The 12353-nt window shown below is 44.0% G+C and overlaps 1 long non-coding RNA gene across 1 annotated transcript in view; it reads left to right on the top strand.

Annotated features, from left to right (window-relative positions):
• The first annotated feature begins 581 nt into the window (after positions 1–581).
• The window catches only part of LOC116083388, a 64454-nt gene continuing 52682 nt past the window's right edge, over positions 582–12353 (top strand). Inside the window, exon 1 of the long non-coding RNA XR_004115700.1 lies at positions 582–651. This is a non-coding gene — a long non-coding RNA (uncharacterized LOC116083388). The remainder of the gene's footprint in view (positions 652–12353) is intronic.

Below are 12353 nucleotides of genomic sequence, written 5' to 3'. Positions count from 1 at the left end.
ATATATATATATATATATACACATATATATATATATATGTACACTTGTAGCTGTCTTCAGACACACCAGAAGAGGGCATCAGATCTCATCACATATGGTTGTGAGCCACCATGTGGTTGCTGGGATTTGAACTCAGGACCTCTGGAAAGCAGTTAGGGCTCTTAACCACTGAGCCATCTCTCCAGCCCCTCCACTCCCCTTCTTTCCTCCAAACCTTTCTAATATACTCCTCCTTGCTCTCTTTCAAATTGATGACCCCTTTCTAATGACTGTTATTACACATACACACACACACACACACATACACACACACACACAATGTCTTAGAAGGAGGTTATCATCTTCAATCTATCAGGTTACCCATTATTGCATATAATGATACATACTGGCTAGTTTCCCTTTAAGTATTTCTGTTTCTTGCCCATGGTATCTCGTTTCCTACAGCCTGCCTCCAGTGTTGTAGAGAAAGGGTAGGATGTGTTTCCAGATAGAACTCTGGGGTACATTGTCTTCTGAGAATGGAGCTTTCTATTTCTTTATTTATGGGCAGTTACCATGGGCACACACATTCCAATTCAAGATTCAGATTACCTTCTACAGAGCAGAGGAAATGCCATCTTCTGACTGAGGGACAAGTGATGGTGAACACAGGTAAGACTTAGTACGTGTTCAGATTGTTCCAGATGTGTTTCTCCAACAGTGTTGGCTTCACCATCTTCCTGGGGATAAATGTTCAGGATCCGGGAATCCTCAGTTCCAATTCTGTTTTTCCTAGTTCCTTCTCCTCAGCTGAGTCTGGAAGGCTCTTCACTCTGTCAAATCAATCTCATTTGCCTTCCACCTTTTGGAGATTAGATTTCTGGTCCACTGATACTTTTCTTTATTTTTAAATGCTGGTTACTACTCTTTGTCCCCCTGGAACTCCTATTGGGAGTCAGTGTCTATTATGAGGTCTTTAACAGGTAATTAAGTATTGAGAAGATCGAAGGCCTTTCTTCAGGACTGGGTTGGTTCTCATAGGAGCGCATTAGCAGTCTTGAGAATGGGGTCTTGTAAAGTGAGGTTGTTTTCCTCACGCTTTGTCCCTTAGATTGTAAAACCCAAACAACTCCCTTTGTGAAGAAACTCCATTTTGTACAAGACCAGGGGCTAAACTCCAATTCCAGGAAGAAAATCAGAGTCCTCCTGAGCAAACATCCTATGGCAACCACCCCCTTAGCAACAGCCCATCAGGCGACAATAGCAAGGTCAAGGTACATATAGATAGCTTAAGACATCCTGCCGAGAATAGATAACTTTGTCATCCTGTTTGTCCCAGTGTTCGGTTCCTACAGATTACCCCAGAAATGCAGTTTTTCAACGACTAACTTGCTGACCTGTATGGAAATCCCCCAAGCTTGCTTTAACTACAATAAATATACCGCACCCCCTAGACTCAGGGCTCTCACTCTGACCGGCTATAACGGGGATGGTGAGATCTTACTCACAAGCTTGTAATAAAGACCTTTATATGTTTACACTGGAATTGGCTCTACAGTGGTCTTTGGGGTCCCTGTAGCTTGGGTATAACAAGATGTGCACGGCTTGTACTTCTGCTTTCTGCCTTAAGCCACAGTGGTGTGAAGTCCTCACCAGATTTAGCCTCTGTCGGGATGACCTACATCCTCACATTGCACAGAATGTTTGCTGTTGTTTTCTCCATAGCCCACGCCAAGTCTTCTATATGTAAATGCTTGTCTTTCCTCTAATGCCCAAAAGATGTTTCTCAGATTATCTTACAAAAGCACAAGCTGCAAGTTAGAGGTCAAGCAGCCTGCAACGGCAAAGGGCATCCCCTCCCAACACCCCCCCCCCATGGATTGAGTATTGTCCTCCTGCTGATTGGTTCAGGATGGAGGTCGTTTGCATAGTAAAGAGCTGGTCCTGCTGCTGATTGGTTCCGGCTGGAGGTCGTTTGCATAGTAAAGAGCTAGATTGGGCGTCATCCCGCTGCTGATTGGATCAGGCTTGAGGCTGTTTGCATAATAAAGAGCTGGCCGCTAGAGCTCCAGCAGTCAGACAGAGCCTTAGGCAGATGCAGGAGGAAGCAGAAGGGAGGCAACTAGAAGCAGGCAGTGAGAACCCCTGTCTTAGTCACTGTTCTATTGCTGTGAAGAGACACTGTGACCAAGGCAATTCTTATGAAAGTAAGCATTTAATTGGGGGCTTACTTACCGTTTTAGAGGTTTAGTCCATTATCATCATGGCAGGGAGTATGGTGCCATGCATGCGCCGTGGAGCGATACCTGAGAGCTACATCCTGATTGTAAGTAAAGAGAAGAAACACTGGCGTGGGTGTGGGCTTTTGAAACCCTCAGAGCCCACCCCCAGTGACTTACTTCCACCAACAAGGCCACACCTCCTAAACCTATCAAAGAGTTCCACTTCCTGGTGACTAAGAATTCAGAGCACCACTTGTCCCCCTGGATGCCTGTGCACAGATGCTCACAGACCGCCCCACCCCCACCCCCAAACCCTTCTCTGTATTTCTATAGGCTGGGACAAGAAAGGAGGTAGTCTGTGCACCCAACCTACTATCTTGACCACTTTTTATTTATTTTTTATTCCTCAAAAGATTGAGGTTGTGTTTGGTGCTTCTGCAATGTCTCAGCCCAAAAGTTACCTATTATTGATGGTCAGGGTCCAAGCATCCTGTTCACATCAGATGACAATTTGCAGCCTTGCGGCTTAAAAGCAGGAAAGATAAAGCTACCAGAACGTAATGAGTCACAGTAATGAGATTTCATCTGGAGAGCAAAATGGACAACTGGGACCCTGGATTCTGTTCTCTGGTTTTGGAATGCTTTTACACTGGGAACACAGGACAGCGGGTGCCTCTTTGGCTGATGTTCACAGACTCTGCAGCACAGTGTCTGCTTGATGGATGTTTTCTCATTGTTGGTGGTAATTCTACAGTTGTGGATTCACCAGTTAGCAGGCTGGGCCCACACACCCTCCTCCTCTCACAAAGCTCGTCCATTTTCCTGTTTGCTCCTGATGTCTATTTCCTCCTCCCAATAAATCATCATCTGATGAGAAAAAAGTAGAAAATATTGTTCATGTGAGGATTTGGATCATATTAACCCAGACAGTGAAAAAGTTTCCTCTTTAATCTAATAACTGTCTGGTTAACAACCTAAGATTGCTGGTGACTTTGTAGACATGGACAGATAGATTGTAAGCCACCCAAGAGCTTGGGCGATCTGTGTTAAATTCCTGCCCCCAGGCTGACATGCTGAACCTGAAAATTAACAAGAAAAGAAAAAGCAAGGGGGGGGGGAAGGGGGGAACTTTGTCAAACCCAATCTTGTTTTTCTTTCTATTGACTTTTCTATTTTCTTACATTAATTATAGCTTGGGTTCAATGCTATCTTATACTCAGATGAAGGTCACAGGGAGCTATGACATCATTCAGCTATTCTATCACTCCCATGAGAGGAGGACAGTTTATTCTCTGGGATTGCTTTGCTTACTTTTGGAGGCAAGATCTCAAGGCTGGCCTTGAACTCATACATAACCAAGGATGCCCTCAAATTCTAATTTTCTTGTCTTTACTTCCCAAGCATTAGGATTAGGTATGTACCACCAGACTGTTTTATGTCATGCTAGAGATCAAACCCAGGGCTTCATGCATACTAGACAAGCACACAGGAGCTATAGCCCCAGCATCCCTGCATATCAGACACTGAGGGTCATAAATAACTTGCTACTTGTTCATCTCTGTTTGAAGGTCCTTTCTCTAGTAACAGTTAGAGAATTGGTTACACAATGTTTTGACTCTCTGTGTGTGTGTGTGTGTGTGTGTGTGTGTTTATGATGTAAAGGACTGAGGATCAAAGCTATGAGTTGAGTGTATTCATATTTCTGTTGACCACATTCACCTGCAGGAGTAAGACCCAGGAGCCAATGGCAGAGAGGTTCTCAGGTGAACCCCTAGGTTTGGTTCCCCAGGACAATTGCTTACATGGAGTTTTGGATTAAGAATTTATGAGAAACCAGCACCTGTGAAGGGAAGATGAGGTCTGGGAGAAATGAGCAATGGAATTAGGTTGTAGGTGTAAGAATCTCTTTCCATTGTTACTTTATCTGGGACAAGATGGCGGGTCTTTTTCTCTGCCTTCTCAGTTGCATGGTTTGGTTTTCTCAGAAAGTGACACAGCAGGAAGGAGAGGCTTTTAGCATCTGGGAACCTGAGGGCTCATGTCAGCCGCAGGATGTCTATTGATTGATTCTTACAAATTAGGGCAAAAACTTCCTGGAAGGGTGACCTGGTCAGCACATCCCTATTTATAGTCAAAGCAGAGTTGCTAGTGGGAAAGACATTTATCATGGAAAGACATAAAGAACAGGTCCCCCACTTTTTCTGGGTGGGACACAGGATGAGACAACATGAACTCTTATGTTGAACTGACTCCTCAACTCAGCCTTTGTTTATGTCATTTGCCAAAGAAGAAAGCAGTTAAAATGGGAAGCAAGTCACAGCCAGAGCTACAGTGTTCTAAGCATCCTATAAAATGAAGACAGTAGGCAGATGGTTTTAGTTGTAGAGTATAATTCAGCTAGTAGGTTGAACATACATGAAAAATATGTCAGTCAGTGACTGGTGAGTGGGGTATGAGCCCATTACATCATTGTTCCATGCTGACAGTAAAAGTCTAAGGCATTCTGTTCAGAGGCCTTTGCTCAGGCAAAGAAGTGATCCTCTCTATTTAAAATTTACTTACTTTATATCCCACCCAGTGTCCCTCTCTCAGTCACCCTCTTCTGCTCTCGTCTCCCCTCCCTCTTCCCTCTGAGAGAGTAGAGGGCCCTGGGTATTTCTTACCCTTTCACATCAAGTCTCTGTGAGGCACATCCTCTCCCACTAAGGCTAGACAAGGCAGCCCAGCTAGAAAAACATATCCTACATACAGGCAATAGCTTTTGGGATAGCCTCCGTTCCAGTTGTTCAGTACCCACATGGGCTGTATATCTGCTATATATGTGTAGAGAGGTCTAGGTCCAGCTCATGTATATTCTTTGGTTGATGGGTCAGTCTCTCAGAGCCCAAAGGATCCAGGTTAGTTGACTCTGTTGGTCTTACTGTGGAGTTCCTATTTCCTTTGGAGCCCGCTATCCTAAGGAAGGGATTCTTAATTCATTGCAGAAAAGAAATTCAGGAAGAGTCATTGTGAAGCAGAGCTGGGTTTTATTTGGAGGAGTGTTGAACACAGGTTTTTAAGTGTAGCAGCTATAGAAAGAAAGGCACCCAAAGAGAGAATAAGGAGCACTTGACAACACCGTGTGGGCTTCCTTAGAGGTCTTTAGAGTAGCCATGTGGCTGTTCGAGGTGGCTTCTGAAGTTACAAATCATAGGAACTTCATAAATGGCATCTTAGGGTGGTTCCTGATGCACTCGGGGTGGTAACTGGGATAATACAGGTAAAGCCTCAGAGCTTCAGGGACGTTAAGAAGATTTTCGAGAAAACCCGGAAGAAGGGAGGTCATATTTCAAGGTCACATGTACTTGAGCCATAAGCATTGCTTTTTTTTTTTTTTAAACATTAATTGAAACATGTTTCTTTATAACAGGGATGCTGACAGGTGGTGGCGGCACATGCCTTTAATCTCAGCAGGCAGACCTGTGAGTTCAAGGACAGCCAGGGCTATACAGAGAAACCCTGCCTCGAAAATACCAGGGGTGGGGGTAAAGATACTATCTCTCGGTCACTAGCCTTCACAGAGAATGTTAATTTTGCTAGAAGTTTTGATCCTCAGCTGATAAGAGACTTCAACCAGACTCCAGATTGAGGGCTCTTTCCTTCTCCATGGCTGCATAAGACAGCCCCCCTTAGACTGACCAGCCTAGAAAGCCAGCCCAATTGCCAAGTCAGATTTGTAGGGAGTCAGTGTCCTACAATCACTTCTGGAACAATTGACACCAAATGGCCAGAACTGATAACTTCCTTAATTTTTGTCCCTGCTTCCCATGCCGGCGTGAGCAGAGACAGTCAAATGTGTATCCCAATGACCATCCTTACAGCTTCCCATCTCCTGCTTTTCCCACCAGCAGCCTCCAGTCAGGGAGGACCCAGTACCAACCCTGTGTTCCTCTAGTCCCTGCCTGCTGTAGTTTCTGCCAACACAGAAGTAGCCTCTAAATAAAGAGGCTGAACCTTCTTACTTGGTTATTTTGTTTTTCCGTGGGAAGATGTGGTTTGAAGTGGTGTCCCGCGTCCGGTCCAGGGCTTGGGCTACTGGGTGAGGCAAGATGGGGGAGGTTTGACTGCATGAACCCCACGCTGCTCCGGATGGGAGCTGGGGTGCTGGAGTAGGGTTGGGAGGCACCTTCTGAGGTTCCCACAGAACTCTCAGGCATCACAGATGCCACTGGGTGCCTCAGAAGAGCTGGCTCTGGGGTCCCTGGACCACACGGAGGCCAGGGACATCAGGTTCTAGCTCTTGGACAACTAAGATGCCGCTGGATGGAATGTGGGCCCATGGGAGGGCTCTAGCTCGGGACTAAAGGGAAAAGGGCAGAAGAAGGGAGCTCCGGCTGGGTCTCTCTGGGAGGGGAGTGTCCTTGGCTTGCTTGGCTTGGCTTGGGTTGGCAGAAGCTGTGTCTGAGAAGGCAGAGAGGCCTCCTGCGGGAGATTAGACATACAGCTCTTTAGAGGAAGACCTGCTCCATTGCTCCAATACTGTGGATCCCGAGGAGAAGAGGCAGTTCATGGTTTTAAGGCATTTATTGTATAAAGGCAGAGAGAGTGAGAGAGTAGGGAAGTAGAGGCTAGCCATGGCCATGTGGAGATGGGGGGAAGGGAAGGCGGAAAGAAGAGGAGCAAGAGGGTAAGAGAGAAGCAAGCAGGAAGCAGAAGTAAGAGCAAGAGAGGGAGGAGAGGGGCAAGCAGCCCCTTTCATAGTGGGTGAGTACTACCTTACTGTTGCCAGGAAACTGTGGGGAGGAGCATACCTGGCTATTGCGGTGTACCTGTGGGGGTGGAGTCTAGACAGAATACCAGGACTGATGGCCACAGAATTATGGAGCTGGGGCCTCATGTCAGGAGCCTAGTGTCTGGGAGCATGGGAAACAGGCCTTCCATTCCTTGCAGAGTTATCTGCTGGGTCTCCGTTTAAACCTAGCTCAACCAGAAAACAGGCTTCCTTTCACTGCCCCACAGGAAGAGGTATGCTCCGACCAATGTCATGTTGTAATTAGAGATGCAGAATGAAGGAACAGTCCAGAGGGTCTGTAGGGGAGGCCTGACAATCCACTAAGTCTATAAGGTCTAGGACACAGAGGGCTCCTGGGCTCCACATGGGAAGCAGCCAGGGCCAGCTGCTTGCTGAGCAGGAACCGAGACCAGCCAGGCTCTACTGTTTTGAGTCCTGCCTCTATAAAACACTTCTGTCTTAAACATCTGGTTAAATATTTACTGTCATTTAATGTATACTAATCAGGCCAAGGCTTGGCACAGAGCACAACTAGTGACAAAAAATCAAAATATCACAGGCTTTATTTTACTCTCTGCTTATAGTGTTCTAGCTTCCCAGAGGTCTCGCCACTACTTTTAGAATGTTAAAAAAAAAAATCACACATATTTGCAGGCTGGTACAGCTTTTAAATCTATACTTGGTATAGATTTTTCAGTAGTTCCCTACTGAGGATCTTATGCCATGAGGGTAGGTAATCTAAAGGAAGGAGTATGTTGAGAAATCTTAATCTGACTCTGTCTTGTACAGCTTTGTCATGGGTGGAAGACTCTCTGGAGGAGGGCTATGCATGGGTCAAGAGTCCATCTGTATACGTGACTCTCAGTTTGCATCTAATCTGGCTTGAAGGCCTGGGAGGACATCTGGTGGATCCTGAAACACGTTTTGCCTTTTTTTCTAACTCACCTTCCTCTGGGTTGCAGGGTGACACATTGTAAATGGATAGTATTTACATAGGCTTGGGAGAACATCTGGTGGGACCATGGAGCACATTTTGCCTTTATGTAACTCACCTTCCTCTGGGTTGCAGAGTGACACATTGTAAATGGATAGCATTTACATCACAGCCCTGTTACAGTTGGTCAGTGACTTCTTATAGCTGTTCTTACACAGAGCCATCAGGCGGTCACCAAATCAATCAGCTGTTACTTTAACAGCTAACCTGCTTGTAGAGGATAGAGAGAATTGTGGGCAGATGACAGCAGCAACTGGGTCGGTTAACTCTAGTCAAGTAGAGGAACTACCATTAGAGAACTGATATGCAAATTAGCTGTAAGAGGGACCATATAATGAGACTGCTCTTGGCAGCCGAAGTGGTCAGAATTGCTCTAGGTAACTGCGGGTTGAGATATTCTAATACCCAGAGAGCTGATCTGGCTATTAAGCAGTCTCTGGATGTCAAGAAACTCTGAACATTTCCCTAGGATAGCAAGTTCAAAATTACTTTTTCTTAGTGGATAAATCTGCTCTAGTCATGGAAGGTTAGTTAGAGTTATATCTGGATATGAAGTAAATGAAAATATAATAAGATTACTATAATCTTCATGTATTTTTCTTTTTGTTTTTTGTGTTTTTGTTTTTCTTTGTTTTTTCTTGTTTTGTTTTTGTTTTTTGTTTGTTTGTTTTTGTTTTTTTGAGACAGGGTTTCTCTGTAAAGCCCTGGCTATCCTGAAACTCACTCTGTAGACCAGGCTGGCCTTGAACTCAGAAATCCGACTGCCTCTGCCTCCCAAGTGCTGGGATTAAAGGTGTGTGCCACCACTGCTGGGCTGTATTTTTCTTCTAAGTATTTGTAGTGCTTAATAAAGTCTGATGAGGGACTGGAGAGATGGCTCAGCAGTTAAGAGCACTGGGTCCTCTTCCACAGGACCTGAGTTTGATTCACAGTATCAATGGGGTGGCTAATGAACCATCTGTCACTCCAGTTCTGGCTTCTTCTGGCACTAGACATGCTTGTGATACACAGGCATATGATCAGGAAAAAAAATCTATACATATAAAAAAATAAGTTAATTAAAAATAATATCTGGCTGGGCAGTGGTGGCGCACATCTTTAATCCCAGCACTTGGGAGGCAGAGACAGGTGGATTTCTGAGTTCGAGGCCAGCCTGGTCTACAGAGTGAGTTCCAGGACAGCCAGGGCTATACAGAGAAACCCTGTCTTGAAAAACCAAAATAAATAAATAAATAAATAAATAAATAAATCTGGTATATTATAATGTCAACAAGGGAGCCTTGTGATTTTACATTAAAATATAAAAGTGAGTAAAATTAATTTTGATTTGTAATTTCTCTGGTTTTATAGAGTCATATACATTATTGGAACAATTATGAGTCTAAAAGAGTCCTATGTACAACCTAATTTTAATTGTTATTGGTGTAAAACACTACTTTCACCTCAGAGTAAGTAAGAGGACTTATTCTGGAGTCCCTTAAGCTCCTTGTCTTAGAATTTCATTGCTGTGAATAGGCACCATGACCATGGTAACTCTTATAAAGGAAAACATTTAATTTGGGCTGGCTTACACTTTCAGAGGTTTAGTCTGTTATCATCATGGCCAAAAGTATAGCAGTATGTAGGCAGACATGGTGTGGAGAAGGAACTCACAGTTCTATATCTTAATCTGCAGATGGCAGTAGACTGTGTGCCACACTGGGCATAGCTTGAGCATAGGAGACTACGAAGCCTACCCCCACAGTAACACACTTGCTCCCACAAGGCCACACCTACTCTAACAAGGCCATATTTCTAAAAGCAGTATCTCCCTATGGCCCAAATGCTTGACTTTATGGCGTCATTCCTATACAAACCATCACACTACTTCTCTTCATTTGATTTGGGAATCTCTCAATTCCTTTTCTTCTTTTGACTTTCTACTTGCTTCTCTTCCCAGGAGGGAGTTCCTTGGCTACATAAAGGGCATTACATTCTCATCCTGCCCAGTTTAGCTGTACAGTCTTTCTCAAAGTGAAGGCAAAGCCAGAGTGCCTTCCTTGAGATGCAGTCTGTGCTCTGGCTTCCACTACCCATTTATTTACTTCAGATGAAACATCTCCATTAATTTTTATTGTGTTTTGAGATAAAACCTTCCTCTGTAGCCCAGGCTAGCCTTGAACCTCCTTTCCTGTTGCTGTGATAAAATACCATGACCAAAAGCAACATAAGGTTAAGGGTGTTGGGGACCAAACGACACTTGACTGAACCTGCCCCAGCTGGCCCTTCATTGCTGAGACAAACATCCTGCTCTCTGACCACAAGATCCAGCTTGGCCCTGAGATAAGAAACATTTAGTGTACCATAACTTCTGAGAACTTCCCCCCACCCACGACTTCCCCCCGGGGTCTTAGCCCCAGAAGATCTTGTAAACTTCCTTCTCCCTCCTTCATCTCCACCTCCCCTCCAAGATTTTTGTTTTAAATATGCTCTGCTCAACCAAGTAAACGGCTCTTGACAGCAATGCATCCTTGAGTCCTGTCATCTCTCTCGCCCATTCTTTATTCACAGGTTGTGATCCTCCTCACTCCCCCAAATAACTTGGCCTGCAGGTCAGGCCAGTTAAGGGGTTATTTTGGGTTATGGTTCAAAAAGTAAGAATTAATGATGATTAGGAAGGCATGGCATGGTAGTAGGAGCAGAGCTGGTTGGTCACATTTCTATCCACATTGGAATGGTCACATTTCCATCCAGTGGGGTAATAGATTACCGGCATGTACCACCACTTCAGGGTTCATCTCCTTTTTAATGATTTAAAATTATTAAATTATTTTTGTAAAATTCATTCCAGTATGAGAAGGAATGTCTCACCGAGAGCCATATGAGATGTATTTTTATACTCAAAGCAAAGATTTCCTTTTCCTTTTTCTTTTCAGTAACTTCCATTTCTCATGTAACAATTACTAACTCCTTTTACAAATTACATATGTACATAATTATTAAAGACTATATGATACTGTAATATATACTCATAGGAAGTAGAATTATGAGCAGAAGTTATGTGTGTGTGTGCAGGAGTCTGTGAATGTGAGAGGCATTGGATACCCCTGGGAGCTGATGTTATACACAATTGTGAGCCTTCCAATGTGGGTGCCCAATCTGGGTGCTGGGAACTGAACTATCTCCCCAAAAGGTTAATTTTTATAGTTTAATTTACCATGTAAAATAAAAAGATAAAGCTGAATCTGTAAAATAATAGAACTCCTAGAGGGAAAAGTCTACAAAATTCTCAGTTATTTTAGGAGCAGAGTTTGTGGGTATAGCCCATTGATTAAACATGTTCCTAGCATGTTAGAAGCTCTGGGGTTAATCCCCAGCAAAGAAAGTAACAAGCATAAAAGAATTCCTTCCGTTTTCCATTTTCCATGGGCCAGGGATGACTATTAGGAAGAGCAAAACAGAGGGTCCAGGCTGAGACATGAAGTCAGTGTGAAAAGTCAGCATGAAAGAAAACCCCATGAGGGGATCTTAAAAAAAATGGGTCAAGCTGAGAAAGTAATGGCATGGAAAATTAGAGTAATCTAACAGAAGAATTATGGGGTAAATCAGAGTAAATGAAGCATAAACTTCCTGTGTGAGAAACAAAGGCCATGTTCCTGAAATGTTCCGATTCTATTTCTTTAAGCAAGAGAGAATATATCTAAAAAGATCCCATTTAAGATTTCAAATTGACACTCACACACCTTTGCACTTATCTTACCCAACATGCCTTTCTATAGCCATACAAATACAAGCACACTTAGAACACATTCATGGAGTAACTGGGTCCAGCGGGACCAGGCAGACAGGAACTCCACTAGCCCAGTGACTTGGGTTTCTTCTGGTCTGTCTGGGTTAGTGTTCTGAGCAGACCTTGGGTGCATGCTCTGCAGCCAGTCCCACAACACACAGAGAAAGCCACACTTCCAGGTGATCTAACAAGCCCAGGATCACAGGATCCCAGAATCACAGGATCACAGAGACTGCTTGATTCTGAGGAGTTCTGACATACCCAGGATCACAGGAAGGACAGGCTCCAGTCAGATTTAGCAAGGGCAGGTAGCACTAGAGTTAACCAGATGGTGGGGGGCAAGCATAAGAAAATAAACAACACAAACCAAGGTCACTTGCCATCACCAGAACCCAATTCTCCCACCATAACAAGTCCTGGACACACCATCACACCTGAGATGCAAGATTCAGATCTAAAATCACTTATCATGATGATTATAGAGGACCTTAAGAAAGACATAAATAGCATCCTCAAAGAAATACAGGAGAACACATGTAAAGAGCTAGAAGTTCTTAAAGAGGAAACACAAAAATCCCTTAAAGAACTACAGGAAAACACAAACAGGTGAAGGAAATG

Source organism: Mastomys coucha, unplaced genomic scaffold (genome assembly GCF_008632895.1).
Source record: "Mastomys coucha isolate ucsf_1 unplaced genomic scaffold, UCSF_Mcou_1 pScaffold8, whole genome shotgun sequence".
Taxonomy (NCBI): domain Eukaryota; kingdom Metazoa; phylum Chordata; class Mammalia; order Rodentia; family Muridae; genus Mastomys; species Mastomys coucha.
Note: the sequence above shows the minus strand (reverse complement) of the source record. Positions and strands in the feature narration are given on the sequence as shown.